At 40.5% G+C, this 20,393-nt stretch overlaps 1 protein-coding gene and 1 pseudogene across 3 annotated transcripts in view; one reads left to right on the forward strand and one right to left on the reverse strand.

Moving 5' to 3' along the window:
* Nucleotides 1-1,453: 1,453 nt before the first annotated feature.
* Nucleotides 1,454-1,572, reverse strand: LOC133509263 (5S ribosomal RNA; annotated as a pseudogene).
* A 1,301-nt stretch (nt 1,573-2,873) lies between these two features.
* LOC133508444 (bifunctional heparan sulfate N-deacetylase/N-sulfotransferase 1-like) overlaps nt 2,874-20,393 on the forward strand; it is a 54,524-nt gene continuing 37,004 nt past the window's right edge. Inside the window, exons 1-2 of one of the 3 annotated variants that reach the window (XM_061834511.1) lie at nt 2,874-3,124; nt 3,476-3,515. The gene's annotated coding sequence lies outside the window, so the exon portion shown is untranslated. The remainder of the gene's footprint in view (nt 3,125-3,475; nt 3,516-20,393) is intronic. The other 2 variants (XM_061834510.1, XM_061834512.1) reach the window with 2 other exon arrangements.

Below are 20,393 nucleotides of genomic sequence, written 5' to 3' on the forward strand. Positions count from 1 at the left end.
AAGCATACTCCTCATACAGTATATGTATATAAGAAAAATATGAACCCCAGATTAGCAAACACTTGGTGACAAAATCAAAGAAAAACTCAAAACGGAACACAAGCTGAGTGAGACGTCTACTTCTGCCCGTTAGGCTGAAATGGAAAGTAGACTGAAATACGGTAGCTAGTAAGCTAAAACATGATTGAGGTTGACCAAGCACGGAAGGGACGAGAACAAGTTTACATTTTTACTTAACGAGACATGCATGATTTTGGTATGCGGGAGTTTTGACGCAGTACTATGAGAAAAGCTACACAAGCAAGAGGACAACATGTAAATTCCACATGGGAAAGCTGCACCTGAGATTCAAAGCTAAATTTCTCATACAGAGTTAAAATTGTGTAAATACAGAAAATGGGTGAAAAGAAAGCACTTATTGATAGATATAGAATAAGCCAATTTCTTTGTCTGCTTACAGTTTAGCTACCCACCTGTTCACCTCAGGTCAGGGCGTCTTTGACGCGTGAAACTCCAATTAGTGGGGCACAGGATGCCATATTGGATTGTCAATAAGCCCCTGATGTTTAGTTAAGTTCAGTGTGAGGTTGGAGAGTGAAAAGGATGAGGATTAGATTGAGGATCTTTTTCACGGTATATCTGTCGCAACATTAAGGACATCAATGGGAATGTTCAGCTCTCTTTACAGGACATTCTCTGTCATAGTTACATTTCCATAACAAACTGACAGAAGTATCTCTTTCGTTTCCTATTTCCATTTTAATGGACTGTACAGCAAGAACTCGTTTAGAGTAGCGCCACGACATTGATGGAGCATCGGTAACTTGGTTTTAATGAGTCGTGTGACCCTTTTTTCTCTGTCAGGTGATGTGGATGAGACAACCAAAGCTCTTTTGAAGGACAGCTTTGTTTCGGATTTAGCCACACTCTAATCAGAATTACCAAAACCTCATGAGTCACAAGGCCAGAGGACACCAAGATGTACAACCTCACAACTGGTCCAAAAAGAATTATGTCATTGCCTAACCCTAGACAACTTTTGCAATTACACCATGCTCACATTTATTTTCCAATTACAGTAGACGCTAGTGTTTTGAAATTCACGCATGGTCGTGCTTAGTATTAATCAGCACCCTAATATATTTTTCATTTGTACGACTACAGAAATCCACCTGATGAGGTACACCACTACTTAGAGAAATGGTATTATACATAAAATCACTTTAGATGGTCACTATGGTGATTATATACATTCATCTGGCAATTCATTAGGTACACCTGCCCATTCCGGTCTGAGGTGACAAGGACATCTAGAGTCTTCTTTTCCTTTCAGCTTGTCCCATGAGAGGTCGCCACAGCGTGTCATCTCAGATGAACACATATTTGTTTGGCACAGTTTTTACGCCGGATGCCCTTCCTGACGCAACCCCTCTGCATTTTAATCGGAGAGAGAAGTTTACAGCACCTGGTATCTCCAGCCGGTCTCCCATCCAAGTACTAACCAGGGCCAAACCCGCTTAGCTTCCGAGATCTGACGAGATCGGGCGTTCTAAGGTTAGCATGGCTGCAAGCAGTAATGATGACCCTCTGATGTAGCAAAAACCAAAATATTACAGCTGCCAATTATCCATCCATTTTCTGAGCCGTTTATCCCCACAAGGGTCGCAGGAATGCTGGAGCCCATCCCAGCTGTCATCGGTCAGGAGGTGAGGTACACTCTGAACCGGTTGCCAGCCAATCACATGGCGCATAGAGACAAGCCACAGTTTTACTCACAATCACACCAACAGGCAATTAATGTTTTTGGGATGTGGGAGGAAACCAGAGTGCTCAAAGAAAACCCACAGAGGCACAGGGAGAACATGCAAACTCCTCACAGGCGGGGCCGGGATTTGAACCCTGGTCCTCAGAACTGTCAGGCCAACGCTTGAAACAGTTGCCCCACCTTGCTGCCAAGCTGCCAATTAGTATGGCCAAATGGGAATGATAAACAAAGTTTCTTCAGGACAGGACAGACAGACAGCAGGGAGACAGGACAGAAAAGGACAGGACATGGCAGGATGTGGGAAATGAGCACAGCAGTGCTACTGATGAGTGGTGGAGTGGGATTCTTTTTTCCTGTCTAAACACCTGTAAGAAGCTGTGAGATATGTTATTATAATTTGTGTCGTCATTTGTGGTTCTACCACAAGCCTTAAAGCCTATAGCGTGTGTACACCAAATCACATGCATGTTAGTGAACTGGTGGACGGAGTTGCTGAGCAGCCACATTGAGGAAGTGTGGGCGCGGCCCCCTCAACCTGCAATTGGGGCAAGCCAGCAAACCATCCAACAGGTGACCCAACCAGAGGGACAGCGCCCACTCCTCAGAACTCAGTGGGGTCCCCAGTGTGACCGAAGCACTCTGACCAGTCCCGAAAAAAGGGCACAGCCACTAGACCACCGCCCCCATGTCCAATTTCCCCACACGCTTCATCCAGTGTGCCCCACCGTAAGCCAATGAACCCACCACACAAATAGTGAGTGGGGGTGCCAGCCGCTAACAGGGCGTTAGGCCTGTTAGGAGCCACTTGTCAAATTTAGTCCTGGATATAGTGAATGAATTGGTAATCTTAATATATTCCTATAGCCTAAGAGAGCCTTTAAAGACGATCATGAAACTAGTCCCAGTAGCACTAGATGCTGATTCCCGTGTGGTGAAGAGAGATGTACAGGTACATGCTCACAAACACAGTTCATCACAACCACTAAAATCTCATGAGTGAAGTGCACAGGTTCATTTCAACCGTGTCAGGAAAATGAACAGGCATGCATCGTTTTTTTTTTTTGTTTTTTTTTGCAGACTTGTGCAGCTGCTAGTTGTGGAACTCGAGTGTGGGTGTGTTGGGGGTGGGAGAGACCGACACGACAGTGCCCCCTGTGGACAGTTATGGAGCACTACGAGTACACATAGCCGCAGAAAGAGAGGGGGCATTCTCAGTTTTCCCGACTTCTCCCTGCCGCTTCCACATCACCGCGTCGAGCCGACACGACATGCGTCCAGCTCGCCTCAATACCACGACCATTTAAAAAAAAAAAAAACCAAAACGACCAACGTCAGCAGGTTGATGTACCTCTAAATGAGGTGAGTACATCGACGCCGAGCGGTGTTTTCGCACATGTTCGCCCCGCCGCTCGTTCGCCCCTCCAAGCTAGGCTAGCAGCGTGTTGTTGGCGCAGGCGGAGAACGAGGCCAGCCTTCGGCCTCTCCACGCTTCCCGGGTTGAAAAACGGCAAGCCCTGGTACTCGAGCGGTTCTCTTCGCCGCTTGATGCTACTCCATTTGCGCCTCCAGCGAGAGGGGGCTAGCCATATTGTTCAAGTTTGGGCTCGGATTAGAACTGCTATTTGGTTGCACTGTGGGGTTTAATCGTATTTCATTCCGTAATATAGACGTTCCGACAACGACTATAACTTATTTTTCCCAACTTTGTAGCTTCTGCTGCGGTTTACTTCACGGCTGCGAGACCATTGCGGTAAGTTAGCTTAATCAGGGGTCGCGATTGACCTACAAATGTCACCGTGAAATGTGTGTTTTACTATCAAGGATTTAAAAGGGCAACCCTATTTGTGTGCAAATGATATAAAGGTCGACACGGCTGTATGACAATGGTGGATATGCATGGAAATGTAACGGCTGGTTTGGTTTTATTTTTCCAAAAGACAATGGGGGGAGCTCTGTTGACAGAGCTGATGCATCAGACCATTTTGGAGGTACCTGTAGGAATGGTTTCGTACTCCTTTTGTATAATTAAAAATATTGCTGCACACTTGGCTCCGACAATTCTTAGGTTAGCAATTTAGCGATCGAAAAGGCACACAGGCGTTAATGCGTTAATGTTTTGGTGAGCGTTTTGTAATGCACCATTATGATGTGTGTTTGGACTGTCTAAACAATATCAATGTTTTGTTATGCATGATAATGTGTGATTAGTGCGCACTGCTGCCTCTTCAGGCAGAGCTACTTATAATAAAGTATTACAGACATTGGACTTACAAGCGGTTAAAAAGGGGCAGTCCAGACCTGTCTAAAATGTTTTGCCCCTGGGTGTGTATGCATGCACCTAGATGAGTAAGATTGCTGAGGAGCAATGACTCACGCTCTGGTTGTGTTTGCTGAAGTCACACTGAGATTGGACGAAAAGGCCTAGCTCTGTCTAATTCATCCTGAAGTGTTTTAGAGGGTTGAGGTCAGGATTGTGCAGGTCAGTCAAATTCATACACATCTCATATTCTGTCATCCATGTCTTTAAAGTCCTTGAATTTTGAAATCTCCAAACTGTTCCCACGAAGTTGGAAGAGTTCAAAATATTAGCTCCGGACCTCGAGTGAAAGGAACTTGTTCAGCATACTAAGAGATTACTCATTCCTGTTCCATGATGTCTGTGCACCTGTGCATAAAGACATGGATGAGAGAATTTGGTATGGATGAACTTGACTAGCCTGCAGAGTCCTGTCGTCAACCTGATAGAACGTCTTTGGGTTGATTTTGAGTTGTCAGTGAGCAAGCCCATCTTGTCTAATGTCAGTGAGTAACCTCACAAATGTGCTTCTGGAAATATGGTCATAGATTCTCATGACCTCACTCCTAAAACTTGTTGAACGCCTTCCCACAAGAGTGTAAAATGTTTTAGCTGCAAAGGGTGTACCGATGTCATATTAAACCTTATGGATTAAGAGTAGGATATCACTGAAATACATATGTGAGTCAAAACTGGTGAGCAATTACTGTTGCCATTACAGTATAGTGTATCTACATATGTATGTGTATGTGTCTATGTATTACAGTACAATATATTAGCTTTGTGTTCAAGTCCCGGCCCCGCCTTTTTGGTGTTTGCATCTTCTCCTGGTGTGTGCAGGGATTTTCTCTGGGCATTCCCGTTTCTTCCCACATCCCAAATACATGCATTAATTGGAGACCCTAAGTTGCCCCTAGGTGTGATTGTGAGTGCGACTGTTGTCTCTATGTGCCCTGCAATTGGTTGGCAAACAGTTCAGGGTGTACCCCACCTCCTGCCCAAGGATAGTTGGGATTGGCTCCATCACTCCCACGACTCCTGTGAGGATAAATGGCTCAGATAATGGAAGGCTGAATTTACCTCATTGATTTTTAACAAATAGTGTCATTTATTTATCAAAATTATAGTGGGCTACATCTTTCCGTTGCATTCTGTTTATCTGTGCCAAATATTTGTGTGGTTCTTAGCGTTCCATCTGACTGCTCCTGCTGGCTGCCAAACTTGCTGTGATCTAGCACGTCCGCTTCCTGATGGCTACCAGTCATGTGATCTTGTTTATCATCATCGCTTTCTTAAATTTACTCTTTGCCGATGAAAAGCTGCAACGTACATACTGTAAATCACACAAAGGATAACAGTATATATATATGATGAAATATGACAGTCAGTATTTGGGATAGTGTGAGAATAAAAGGCTAATTTTGTACATGAGCATAAAGCAGGAAAGAAAATGTTTGTCGGTTGTAGTGTTGCTTTTTCTTTTGATTGTAATTTTGCTGTCCCATCTCATATGTTAAGTAAGCTCAAGTGCCTAAAACACCCTCTTTTCCATGTTATCATTCCTTGTCTCCTTGCCGTGTGTGTTTAGGATACTGTAGACATAATTAAATAGAAAAATAAAACAGTGGAAGAATCCAGGCATTTTTCCAATACTCATTGGAATACCCCTCAACTCTCCATTGGGTATAAACACTGGTTTGTACCTCACTCTAACCTCTTTGACTCTGAGATCCTGCAAAATTGACATCATGGAAGATTCTTCATTTATTTGCCAGTGACTTTTACGCAGAGCCCAGTCAGAAGCAGGGGTGTGAAGCAAGCCGTTTACATCCCCATTCTCGCTTTGGGAAGTATCCTTACACGCAGGTGTTGTCCTGGCTGAGGTTACAGTTGTAATACTACCGTGAATGGCGGAAAATTGGCAGTTCATCTTAGTTTAAATTTACCAAATGTGACAAAAAAGTAAAAAATAACATTTGCAAGCAGCATAAAAGGGCTTTGCGCTCCCTTTCCGTATTCATTCGTGTTATGGATTTACAGTAGAGCAGGCAGTCCTCTTCCAAATCCCAATTCATTATTTTGTGCTCAGAGCAACAAATTACTACCAAATCTGAATCAAATTGCAACTCCGTGTACCATTCCAGAACAAATGAGTAATCTAATTTGTAACGTTCTTTTGAACTAGAAAAAGTACCTTGGTCAGTTTTGACTGCTGCTTCTCCCTCATTTAAAAAAAAAAAAAAAAAAAAAAAAGTTTAAAATAGCTTACTTCATCTGGGATTCGTTGCTTCACCATTGCCAAAGGTTGGATGAACTTCCCCCTTTGATTCTGACGGTGATGCCTCTTTTTCAGCTTTGGTTGAATCATTGCTGTGAGTATTTGTACAACTCTTCGAGCTCGTCTTAACAGATGCCTTTTTCTGCAGACAGCTCATTGGAGGCCTATGACTACAACTGAGGAGTGCACACGTGCGTTAAATCCAATTGGCGTTGACCATAAACAAATGATAACTGTGAAATATTTAGAAATTCGGCTGATGGAATGTTGTTTTTGAATTCATTATGGTTCAAATCCAAATGTTCTGATTCGGTATTTGTTTTTTGGCGGATTCCAATTCCTGAACAGGCCTACTTCCAGTTGTAGGTGATTATGGAAAATATAATGTGCTTGGGCCTTAGCTTGTATAGTGCTTTTCTACCCTCAAGGCACTGAAAACGCTTTAACTCCTTTTCTTCATTCACCTACTTATGACGCAGTATGAGGCACAACTGGTGGTTCAGTATCTTGGCCAGGGACACTCAGACATGGTCACAGGGGATAAGGGTTGAACCCAGAACCTTTGGGTTAGGAGCCAACCACCATACCAACTGAACCATTTATCCTCCTAGGGTCGCGGTTGTGCTGACGCCTATCTCAGCTGGTTTTGGGCAAGAGACACCCTGAACTGTTGGGCAATTGCAGGGCACATAAAGATATGACCCTCCCTCAACCCCGTTTCAAATGTTTTATTTCTTCGTATTCAAATGCTTTTAGTCATATAAAGCATATTGAGTAACCGTGTGTATGAAATGCACTATATAAATATATTTGCTTTGGATTCACACTCACGTTCTCACCTATGGACAAATCCCTCTCTCTAAATATAAAATATATGTAAAATATAAATATACAAACTCTCTTATTTTGACATTCAGCAAATCCAAATAAAGTTGGTAATCCTAATTGATCCAAAACATGAAGTTGAGTCTAATTTCATGTTGGACAATCAAGGGTCATGGCTAAAAATATTGGCACCAGGGGGGCCAATGTTTTTAGCCATGAGTGCTGTTCGTGCTCTACACACTTTGGATTCTTAGGGTTGTTGTGGTGCTGTGCATTTATGGAACTACAGTATGGAACTACTTTGAAATCAACTAAACTAAAATAAAAAGAGTAACAGAAAATATATGCAATACAAATTTTGTTTTTTTTCACAGATTATGAATACTATTTGCCCGTGAGTATTGTTATAGCTGTCTGTGTTACTACAGCATTTGTGTGTGAACATTTGTGATTGGAAAGGTCAAATCCCTTGTGTTATCTAATGCTAATTTTAGCTAGCTCATAAATAGAGTTTTCCCTTGAGCGTTAACATTACCATCTTTCTCAATTTAAGTGTAAGAATTAGGCTGCTACACAATATCTGTAATCGTTTTTCGTTGTAATCTCCCAACTGGGTTATCAATTAACATCGTAAAGTACGCTCTGGGAGGACAGAATAACATAAGTCACACATTTGCTGCAAGCCCCATATAGTTCTGGGTGCTTTTAATCGCATTCACAACCTGCATCGCAGCACATTAATCATTTTTCTTCGGCTATTATAACACGTTTATGATTGTCAGAAGGAACAATCGAAATCATGATTAAACTTTGAGTAATTGTCCAGCCTTATCTTCAAGTGGAAGTTCACCCCAGATAGGAGAAACACACGAACACACACAGTTACAGACACACAATGACGCTTTGAATCTCCAGGAGGTAAACTACACTGCAGTGGCATGTAATGTTGCATAAACTCAGCTCATTTTCTTGGCTAGAATGTTGTTAGCTGAGAAATGTTTTATTTTTTGAGCTTGGACTACACTGTCATAATTGATGTTGGTGTAAGTACATTTCAGACATCATAACACAACTTAGTACTGGCAAATGATCTGTTACCATTTGTAATCCTTGGGAAAACTTGGACACCGGCCTTTGAATGGCGGAAGTCGCCACCTTTTTATTGGCCAGCAATGAGGGGATGCACGTGTGAGTGGCTGGACAGGCTAGTGATGCAGCTAAATGGTACAGTACACAGGCGGGTCAGATTACTGAACAATTACCTATCCTGGGCCCAGGGAAATGATTTTCCACTGTCATAGTTCCCAAGACTGAATTACTTAGGGTGGCAAGTCACATACTTAGTACTACAGGCCGTAGGATTGCAAAGTGCAATTTTTCTGGTGGTAAACCCCTTCGTATTGTAGTGTTTTGAAGGAAGGGCAAGATTTTACCAAACAGGAACCACCATTGTGGAAAGGCAACATAAAGTTTGTAACTCTGGAAGTTACCCTTTACACTTGACCTGAATGTGTCAGCAATCATTCAGAAAAGAGTGGTTAAAAGGAAACTACCCTGACACACTCCATTTAAACGCACAAAATGTGGTATAATTCAGTTTAGTACATTCTTTGATCAGTTGTGAAGTGAAAAAGATAAACTTTTGGAGAGTCGAGCTGCTGGAGGTAGGGTTTTGTTTCCTAGTTGTATACCCCCCGGAGGCTGGAATCTGGTGCATTCCAGAGGTTCCTGTATCCAGATGAATAACTGTTACAAGGGTGTCATATTTCATCAGATGGCACATGATTAGATTGTAAAAGCTGGGGAAAAAAAATTGCAGTATGTCAAAAGTTGTAGCACAGTCACCCCTGGTTGTCTGTGAAGATAAAGGGAAAATACCTTTTTATATTCTTCATTTCTAATTTATTTTGCCCCCTCTGGTCAGTATTTCTTACATTCTGTTACTTTTTAATTTGTCATTATGGCCCGCAATGAGCCATGGCACTTTTTTTACGCTCTTAACTAGATTTAAAAAAATATATATTTTAATTACAAATTTGTTTTATTCATTAGAACCAAACTAACAAAAAAATGCCAAAAATGTTATTGGGAAAAAAATTCTCAAAACAAATTAACACATTAGACATCCAATTACTACAGAAGGAGGGCAAAAATATTTTGTAAATTGATCATCAAAACTACTAAAAGTCATTTACTCCATCACTTTGCAACCCACTAAAAATGGACCTGTAACACATTTCGGGGTTAGCAAACCCTCCTTCATACCGTGGTACTCAATCTTTGCTTATGACCATAACTCAAGCTTGCTCAAGATTGAGAAAGCACATATTTTTTTAGGCCTGTCACTACCTGACAGTTGTATGACTTGTTCCTGCTAGATCAACATCTGTGATTATATTTTATCAACATAATCTACGAGTCTTGTTTTATCAGTTTTGTAATGCCTTTGTCTCCTGAAAGCTGAGGTGTGCAATTCAACAATATACGGTAACACCCCCACCCTTTTTTTTCTTTTTTAATTGCCGGGGTGGTCTGGAACATAACTCCTGTGGTAAATGAGGGTTAAATAAAATCTGAAAAGTAGTGACCATTTATTTCATTTAGTTTTTGTGACTAATTGGCAGAATGATGTGTTGTAACGGAGACTCAGAATTGTTATTCTCTCTCTATGTGATGGTCTTTTATCCATGACTTTCCTCTTTAGATAAACACTCACTAGTAAACCATGAAAGAATGCCACTGCTGCAATAGGCGTCATCTCTGAGGGCTTTTTACGGCTGGCTCATGGGGCTTCCCGATGGCAGTTCTGGAGTCTGTGTCTGCAAAGACAGAGGCTGGGGTGAACAACAAAGCGCCTGTTGCTCAGTGTTTGCTTCTACATCATAGCCTTGGGAGGGACTCGGCACCAAGTTGTCATGCGACAGCATCTCTCAATGCAGCCTTCTGGCACTTGCCAGTCACCCAATCAATGTATTTTTTTTTTGGCCAAATGGTCATAAGGGTTCAGTGTCCAGTTGGGTGCGTTTATATTGTTAATGAGGAATTGACGCACTGTATCCTGATTAGTAGTCTGGCTAAGCCACGAGGCTGTGTATAGCCGGCCTAAAACGTTTTTTTTCCTTTTTTTTTTTTAGCACAACGGTTCAATATTTTATACAAACACAAGACCACAGCAATATCGTGGTATCATATAGCAGTTTTAATTTCACAATATTACAATGTTGTTAAATCCCCACTCTACAGTATGCTCCATGAAAAGCAATTCTTTTGATGAGTATAGTTTTCATAGAGTGAAAAAGATAAAGTCCCCCTTTCTGCAATGTATGGCATGAAAATAAATTATTTTAAGTAGTTTTCTTAGAGAGTGAAAAGAATTGTGTGCTGGTTTTCACATTACGTCTATTATTTTTAAAATATCGTTCATGTCACAGTGAGGGGAAAATATCTTTTTATACAGTCAATGATCTACGGTACTGTTCCTGGTGTCTGTGCCTTGGCCATTTAGGAACAATGTAGTGTGGTGCATGCATGGAGCTAGTTTTTAAAAATTTGCATTATCACTTACATTTGTTTTTTACAGATTAAGAAGAATATAATTCTGTGAGCATTATTTTATAAACTGTATGTGTGACTGCGACAGTGTGTGTGAATATTTGAAAATAAATATCTCTTGTAATCAAATTTTATGTTAGCTAGCCTGTCAGGCAGTTGGCATTCATCGAGTATCTTTATCTGTCAGTTAAGAGTCTTTAGAAAACTGTACTTGGACTTACTTACTGAACTGTGTTGTGATATCAATCGGCCCATCAGGATTGGTGGCCAATTGATCGGGGAGTACCTTTTTAGAAATCAGGTTTACCTTTAAGTGACTCTATAGCTTATGTCATTTTATCTCAGTTATAAATGTACTACTGCTTTCTGAAAATTAATGAAAAGAAACCTCGAATTTTGAATTTGGGACTTTTTTTTTTGTATATTCCAATTGGTACCGAATTCACACTTAACTCAAAACTGAGGTAAATACTGAATGAACTGTGACTGAACCATTACACCCCTAGCCTTCACAGATGAGCAAGTTACCCATGCCATGGGCACTAACACACCTTCATAATCGTCACGGTTGCTGGCTTTTGATGTTTGTCCTGATAATACAGCTGTTCTTTTTACTCTTTGGCTTTGGATGACACAGCGTCCGTGATTTTCAAAAACAGTTTAAAATGTGGAGTCCTCATACCACAGCACACTTTTCCACTTTTCATCAGTCCATTTCAGGTGCGTTTAGGCCCACAGAAGCGTGTGACATTTCTATGGTAAGAAATGGCTTTCACTTTGAATGGTAGTGTTTTAACTTGCATTTGTAGATGAAGCAACGAGCTGCGTTAATTTGGGGTGGTATGGATCACAAATTGCAATGTCCATTTCATATCCTAGTTTTGTGTTCATAATTTTCAGTTCAGTTCGGTACACATTGACTGAAATATTCTTGTATGCAATTTTTTTACACTTAAAAAAATGCTGAAAGTATATCCTCACAGCATTGTATTTTTTATTGTTGTATATTTAAAAAAAATTATCATATGTACATTTGCTGTTCCATGTATATCAGTGGCATACAGTGAAAGCCGAGCAATTAAACGGTGTTTCATTGCTTGGCAAGCTAAAATACAGCTGTGTTCCCACCTGTTTCCATTCATACAGAACAGAATGTCATGGATTCTTGCAAATATATAAGCTTTCTGTTCATTTAAATAACGTTTTTTAGATTTTTAGTTGGTGGTTTACCATGCGGTTTTCTTCTTTGCTTTGGCTCAACAAAGTTTGCGAAAACACTGGTTTAAATTTCTTAAATAAATATCCCAAGTAAAATCTCATTAATTAAGTCTTATAACCAATAGTGGTTAAAGAGTGATTATATAATCTGTATAATGAAAATTATATGTGAATGCCCTCAGCTCATGGGTACTGTTCACTCCATAAACATTTGTCACTTCATTCATGGGACATTTACATGATTCGCATTTCTTTTGCATCCAAACACTACACTATGGATTTTAATCAAAATGCACAAGATGTGCTTTAACTGCAGACTTTCAACTTTAATTTGAGGATACTGTATTTACATCCACATTGGATAAACTGTGGGAATTATAACTGTGTATAGCTACCGCTTCATGTACTACGTTTCATGGGGGCTGCCTAGCTGCACGGTAGAATTGCATACCCTCGGGTTGTGAAAGTATGTCTGACTCAGCTCTCTCAATACCAAATTAGGATTTACAAACGTATAGACTGGTGGTTTGTTTGACCACTACACAGTTTCTAGGTAATTTGACGTAACTTATTTTCCTGCCTTAACAATGTTCCCCAGGATCCAAAGAGTGCTAAAAACAATGGAACGAATTTAAAAGTTTTGGGAAATCCATTTTTCTATGTAATATCACAACCCATTGACAGCGCCACAAACCAGCATAGTGACTATGTTACACGGCTCAGGCACATTGTACCGTATACATCTTCCGAGCACACACTGCTACACTCCGCACCGTTCGGAAACTCAGAGCACTGTTGGAATCTACATTTAGAGTTGCATGGTGGCATCAAATTAAATTTACTAATCCAACTTATAGACACCACCACAACCACACGTGCTGACATTTTGGCTTGCATCAGCGCTCTTACCACTACTGTTCACTAATCTGCCACATTAGTAAATGAGAAAAAGTGAGTGTGCATGCCTACAAATCAAACAGGACGTGTGGACCGAACGGAAACTGTCGACCCAAACGGTTTTCAAACACGGTTCCATCCATAGTGTTAACTGACAATGGTTTTCTGAAGTGTTGGTGAGCAGATGTGGCAATATTCTTTCTACAATATTGATTTTTCTAATGCAGTCCTACCTGAGGGCTCGAAGGTTGCTGGCATTCAGTGTTGGTTTTTGGCTTTGCTCGTGTCTTCCGTTACATCCAAAGATTTCTCCAGATTCTCTGAATCGTTAGTTGATATTATGGACTCTGCATGACGAAATAGCTGAATTCCCTTGAAATTGTATATTGAGAAATGTTAGTAAACTAAGACTATTTGCTCACGCAGTTGTTTTGTTTGTAGTAAACCCCGCCCCATCCTTGCTTCTGAACAACTGAGCCTTTCAGTGATGCACATTTTATGCACAATCATAACACTCCTCTATTTCCAATTAAACTATTCACGTGTATAATGTTCTAAAAAAATTTTGTGCATTTCTCAACCTATCCAGTGTTTTGTTGCCCATATACAATCTTTTTTGGAATGTGTTGCAGGTTTCATTATGAGAGAATATTTGCAGGCCCCGCCTGCCCCTAAAACTTATATTACTACTACTAATACTTAGATTATTATAGCTATCATTTTATTTTTGCACTACATACTTAAATATCAGTGGCTTGAAATTAAGCATTCAGTGACTTTCATAAGGAAAGTATTTGAGCAATCGCAGTAATATTGTAGAGAGGTAAAGTAACAAACCTGCTCTTTGGAGCACAAACATGAGCCTTAAACAGAGTCCACCAGTTGATATTGTTGCGTGTTCTCCTCTTGTTTGCCTGAATTTCTCCTTGAAGGTACTTTGCTATCATTGCTAGTACCTAGTTAACCTTGCTTGCTATCTTGAAAAGCTTCAAAATGCATGATTTAACTGTAAACCACACACATGCATCCTTAATTCTTGCTGGCCCCCTTCTCAACTACCATCGTCCATCAGACAGATGTACATCTTTTAAACTTGTAAAATGCTTAAAAAAAACAACACACATACTGTGGTGTCTCATCCAGCTACTAGGGGTGATAAAGTATCTTTGTTCATCTATTAATGCCAGTGTAGCATAGTGACAGAACAAATTAATTCTCCTCGATTAAATTGCAGTAAGTACATACAACAATTAATGTTTATACATTTTGTGACATTTTTGTTTGCTGGAGTGTGATGAAATTTTTCAATTGTAAAGTACTTTGGCTCCAAAAAGGTTGGAATTCACTGCTCTGGTCAGCTTGTGTTCAATACAATGGCAGCATTTTTATGAGCATTATTATGAGCACTAGTACTAGGTTGCTGACCAGCATCGCACATTGTTTTCTGCATTTTCTTCTTAATAGTATTAATAATACAGTCGGCGTGATCCACTCGTGTTGTCATCCCCATGGGAATGAGTGTAATTGGTCGCATTTGAATTGATGAGATAAACCCCGCTAATTTGTAAAAAACGGGATGCGGTGTTATCGGAATACAAGATTTATTCTAGTCATCTGATATAGTGCGATAGTGAGAGGAAATTTGTCTTGTCTGATTTGCACATTATGTGTTGTCTTTCGTTTTTGCTCTCCTGTGGAGCTATTTTTTTTTTTTATTTTTATATTTATTGGCCTTTAGATATTTACAGTTCTACTTCAAAAGACAGGAAGAAAACTATAAATAACGCTATATAAGAATAAACTAGCTTTTGGATTCATATGTATGGTGCAAAATGAAGACACTGAATAAATTTCTTTCTCAGATCGATGATGTCACTGATTGGATCGGCGAATTATGACTGTGGCTGATAAAATCGGTGTAAAGTCTATTTACATCTGAAAGGCTAACATATTAATACATATTGACCCAGTTAGATTGTATGAATATGAATTTATACATAAATAAAATAATGAATCATTATACCACAACGGTAAGGGTCTAGTTGTATATTGTGATGTCAAATTTGGTTTCAAGTGCTATTTTATTTGGTTGTCAAAGACAAGTGGTCAGGTATTAAAGACTATCTCAGTTGTTCTGATGGAATCTTGAGGTGAAGTATGCTCATTCTCTTTCCAAGCTCTGCCCCAGTAATGAACCAATATTCTGCAAAGGAAACTGTCAGTAATAAGAATGCTGCACTTAAGTATAGAATATTCTAAACCCATACTCATTGTAAGTGCAGTAATCGATTATGATTCGATTCAATTTCCCCCACCCCTCGCCTTCTCCATTTATCCATTGAGTAGACTGTTTCCTTAGGTTAGCTCTGTGTGCGTGCGTGCGTGCGTATGGGCACACATTAGTCTTATAAAACATTCTCTTAAGACTTCGAATATGTATTATTATGGTCAAAAGTCGTGAGGTGTTCAAGCATGATGATCTTTGTCCACAGTTTGCCTGTTTTACACAATTAATAGTTTGCGTATCATTGGTTTTGTTCTAATGGTTGGTCACTGGTGTGATCCTGGAGGGCAGACAGATGGACAAAAGTTGGGGGTGGAGCTGCCTGCATGTTTATCCAGTTGTCTTGTGGTCCTGGCTGAGGCCACACACACAGTCTCCCTCCTCATGTTGTCATTAATAATGCTTGGCGTTTTTAGCTTCTCACCATTGTGGTTTGAAAATAAATCACATCCCAGGTTGAGCCTCTAAGTAAACCATAACGTCACTGATTATATTTCAACAATGGCCAATGAATAAATGGCTATCTGAATGCCCGTCTTTTTAACATGCACACCGAGATTGTATTATTACACCATCTTCCCATCTCTGTTTTTCTTCTGTAACAGGATATAAGCTGTGACCTTTTGTCATGGGAAGACCTTGTTGGCTGTATACCAAGTAGAGGTGTGTGGGTGTTTACAGCATTATCATGATGGGCGGCTGAGCCTGAGGAAAATGAAGAGTGAACAGTTAGACAAGGTCTCTTAGGGGTTCCAGGTGTACCTCATTATTTTGAGATAATAGACTTGCTGAACATCTGTCCAGCATAATAACGTCAGTGTCTTTTACAGTCCCCGTTGCTTGAAAAAAGATCAGGTCACAGCATCAGGTAATCCTACCAGGACTGAGTAAACTTCAGCAGGGTTTCCACTGCCCCGCCACAGCAAGTTATCTGAAGTCTGGGTGGCTGTGAATAATTTGGCTGCAATGCAAAAAAAAACAAACAAACCCAACAACAAATACCAGCAGCCTGTTAGTGGACTTGACTGCACATACAGTGCCGTGGAAAAGTATTTGCCCCTTCCTGATTTCTTTTTTTTTTTGGGGGGGGGGGTGGATGGATGGATATCTATCTCACACAGGTTTCAAATCATCAAACCAATTTTAATATCACTCAGAGACAACTCAAGGAAATACAAAATGCAGTTTTCAAATGACAATTCAATTTATTAAGGCATAATACAAAAAATCCAAACATTTCTGACCCTCTGTGAAAATGTAATTGCCCCCTGAACCTAACAACAAATTGTGGCCCCTTGGCAGGAATCTCAATTGGTCTGAAATCTGGACTTTACCTTGGCGACAATTTTTTTTTTTTTTTTTTTTTTTTTTTTGAGCCATTCAGAGGTAGCCTTGCTGGTGTGTGGATCTTTGTCCTGCTGCATGATCCAAGAGCTCTTGAGTTTGAGGCCACGAACCGATGGCCGGATGTTGTTCTTCACGATTTTCTGGTACACAGTAGAATTCATTGTTCCATCAATCAAAGCAATGTTGTCCTGGTCCTGAGGAAGCAAAGCAGCCCCAGACCATCACACTGCCACCACCGTCTTTCACTGTTGGCATAACCTTCTTTTTATCAAATGGTGTGCCATTTTTATGTCAGATGTAATGGGGCGCAAACTTTCCAAAAAGTTCAATTTTTGACTCATTCGTCCATAAAAGATTTCTCCACAAGTCTTGAGGATCATCCATATGTCTTTTGGCAAGACAAAAAGATGGACCTTTGTGTTCTTTGCTGACAGCATGGGTTTTCGCCTTGAAACTCTCACATGGACGCCATTTTTGGCCACCTGCTGTTTTTTCCATCGTGGCCAGATGCATTGGTTCTTGAAATCTTGTGGTCTAAATCACTATCTCGGGCAGATTATATATTTAAGTGAGTTCTTGATTCAACAAGAATTGTGATAATCAGGTTTGGGTGTTGCATGTGAAATTGAACTCACCTTTCCCAAATTTATGGTTTGTCACTAACTATGATTTAATAAAGGGGGGCAATTACTTTTTCACAGGTCAGAAAGGTTTGGATTTCTTTTGTGCTTTAATAAATTGAATTGTCATGTGAAAACTGAGTTTTGTATTTCCTTAGGTTGTCTCTGATTGATATTGAAATTGGTTTGATTTCAAACCCTTGTGCGTGATATCCCAAAACCCACAATACATAAATAAATAAATAAAATAAAACTGAAATCATGCAAATACTTTTTCACGGAACTGTTTGCAATGAAGTGGAATTTCTGGATGTGACGAAAATCTTCTAGTCCTTTACTGTATGTACATACTTTTATTTGAATAGATTCACGTAGTCTGTGTCAGTTTGTCAAACAATGAGTAGAGTGATGAGACCTGACTTCCAAGGGTGAGCCATCACTGGTTAGGAATCATGGATTTTTCGAGTATGAGTCAGTTACCAAATTCCAGAACTTTTTTTGCGAGTGTGACATAGGAAGAAACCAATACAGTGTCGAGTGTCCTAAGTCCAAAGTTAGTGATGTTGATCGAATTATTTTATCAGAGGGGCATCATCCACTGCAAATTCTTCCCTCAGGACCAAATGATCAACCAGCACATCCACAAAGATATCCTGTGGAGCACTGCTTTGAGAAGAGGCAAGAGTTGTGTCAGGACAACTTGTGCCTGCTTCTCCATGTCAACGAGTTTGCTCACAATTCCATCAGCATCCAACAATTCCTGGCTGAGAATATCATTGTGCTGGATCAACGTCCTTCCTCAGTTGACCTGTATGCTCAAAGTATTCACTGATTCACTGATGAGAGGCGCTACTCTATCTGTCCACCCTCCTGTCTTTATGGGTGATGTTTGTGTGTCTGGAGAGAACAGGTCTTAGTACCCCAAAGGCTCAGTACAGATATCGCTGTGGCACCTAGACTGGAGGGTGACTAGAGATTGTGAATGTGTGTATAAGTGCACTTTTTTATCAGGCACTTTGAACCAAGTCATTTGCGTTATGCCTTGTTGGTGTCAGTGGGATATGCTACAGTTGAAAACTATGCAATATGACAATGGAACTTGAAATATATTTCAGAATAGTTGTAGCAAAACTAATGTAACCATAGGTGGATGGACGAGCCCCCGAAATGTAATCCACATCCCAACCCATTATTAAGCATTTAAATAGTCAAATATGTTTGGTTTGGTGAAATGGACAAATTGGCTGTGTTGTATATGCCTGCTGGCTACAGCTCTGTTTTCTGTTGTGGCAAATTGACCCAATCTGGGTCGGCTGGATTACCCTTGGATGGGCCACCCTCCCTTTTTGTCTTCTACTGTGCAGGGAGTGGATCTCAGTATGGTGAAGAATGTGATAATGAAATTCTAGACACCTATTATACATGAAGCAGATCTTACTACTTCTCAGGTCACTCCTCATATTTCTTTTTCTCTATTATCCATCAGTTTGTCAGATCTGGCCAGCAAAGCAGGTATTTGAAGTTGTCAAGTCTGTAGCTTTATCATCGAGTCCTCAAAGTGCTTCATGTGACAGGTATAGAAGAGCTGGAGGGCGGTAATGTGACTCGCATTTAGTCCACAACCTTTCCAGCGTCCATCCTCCACACCCCTGTCTCTCACTTTGTTCCCACACAGAGCACTGTCTCCCTGGTGATGTCACTCAACAGAGCTCTCATTTGTTGAAACAGCTTAAAGGTATTCTTTAGGCCCTGAAGAAGACTCGCAGGGTGCTGTCACAATCCCACATGTGTCCCTTTAGGGATTGAAGCAGGTTAAGGTAATGCTAGCGTCCATGTTTTGACCTATACCATCGAGGGTGGCTGCCTTCTCCACCCTGATGTTCTTGTTACCCGTGTGGCCTCTCCAGATGGCCTGGCCTCACAGCAGATTTACCATAAGCATACACCTAATATGTAGGCCACATTACCAATTCCCAGCTTCCAGCCTTTGCTTGTATCTCCTCACCGTAAACTTTGTAATTACTTTTCACCCCCAGTGCAATTCTCTCCGACTCCTTTTCGCCACTGCCTAGATTTTTTTCTTCATTTCATCTGATCCTTTTTAAAATGTCAAAATCCATTTATTTTACCCAGAGGCATAAGGGGCAATGGCAAGAGAGAGTTTAGAAAATTAAAACTGGTCTCCTTTGTTTGCGCTCTTTAGATGCTGTTGCAATGGAAGAGTGAGCAAAGGAGAACAGCTGCAAAGAAGCTGTTGGGGAAAAAAGGCCCTCTCCAATGCACCGAGTCTATTTCCTCAGATGTATTGTTAAGTAACACCTTCCCATTTTTTTTCAACAGTTTCATTTTTAATCTCCCCACATCCCAACTCACATGGACTGCTACATGTCCTAACCAGAAGGTCTTGCTCTTCTTTCTACCATGTTTGCTGACCTAGTTTATTAGTTTGGGTCTGGTGAATCATTAAGCTTTTCTCACTGTTTCATATAATGATGCAGCGATGATTGTGTGTCAGAAGTGTCAGAAACACAGTTCCAACCATTTCTTACAATGGCACACTTCTGTATTCAACATTTGTTTCTTATAATAACACATCATCCTCAAAACCCAGACTGTTTAGTTGGTGAGTTGTGCACTGTAATATGTCATTGTGTCAGAGTACAATACAAGGACTAAGTGCACTGAATGCAAATTAATCATTTGCGTTGGCAGCAGTTGAATAGTGTTGAGTTGTGGTCAAGGGAGGGACTGAGGGAAGGGTAATAGTCATGGTCGAGAGGAGGGGGTGAAAAAGGAACTGGAGGCAGGAGAGAGCCAGTCATCTCTGGGCCTATTCATCATGCAAGGCCTGCTGGGATGAGCTCGGGTTAGTCCTGCACAATACAATTACAGGCTGTTTTCGTGTGTTGTTTTGGGTGTCCACTGGGTTCAGCGTATGTTCTGTTGTCGTTTGTTTCCTCCATTCTATGTGCCATAAGTGTGTTTTTCGATCTGCTTTGTCGACTTCATCTATTTCTTCTGTTACTCAACTTTGATATTAATACTTGGTGTGTGGCCAAATCTGCTACATCTTCGTTCGTTAACCTATGTTTGTATCTTTAAATTACCCATATCTTGACTCTCTAATATGTACTTAGTATAAATGTGTCTATTTCATTGAAAGAAAACACCTTGGTTTTGTCATACGGCCCACGTAAACCCAGCAGCTCCTTCGCTTTTACCTAGATTTGTATCTGCTTTGTCCATATTTGGCTCAGACCCCCCGCTTTCATATGATTGGTTGGTTCCATGTAGAAGAACTACGAGTAAGA

This window comes from Syngnathoides biaculeatus, chromosome 11, assembly GCF_019802595.1.
Source record: "Syngnathoides biaculeatus isolate LvHL_M chromosome 11, ASM1980259v1, whole genome shotgun sequence".
In the NCBI taxonomy this organism is placed as follows: Eukaryota; Metazoa; Chordata; class Actinopteri; order Syngnathiformes; family Syngnathidae; genus Syngnathoides; species Syngnathoides biaculeatus.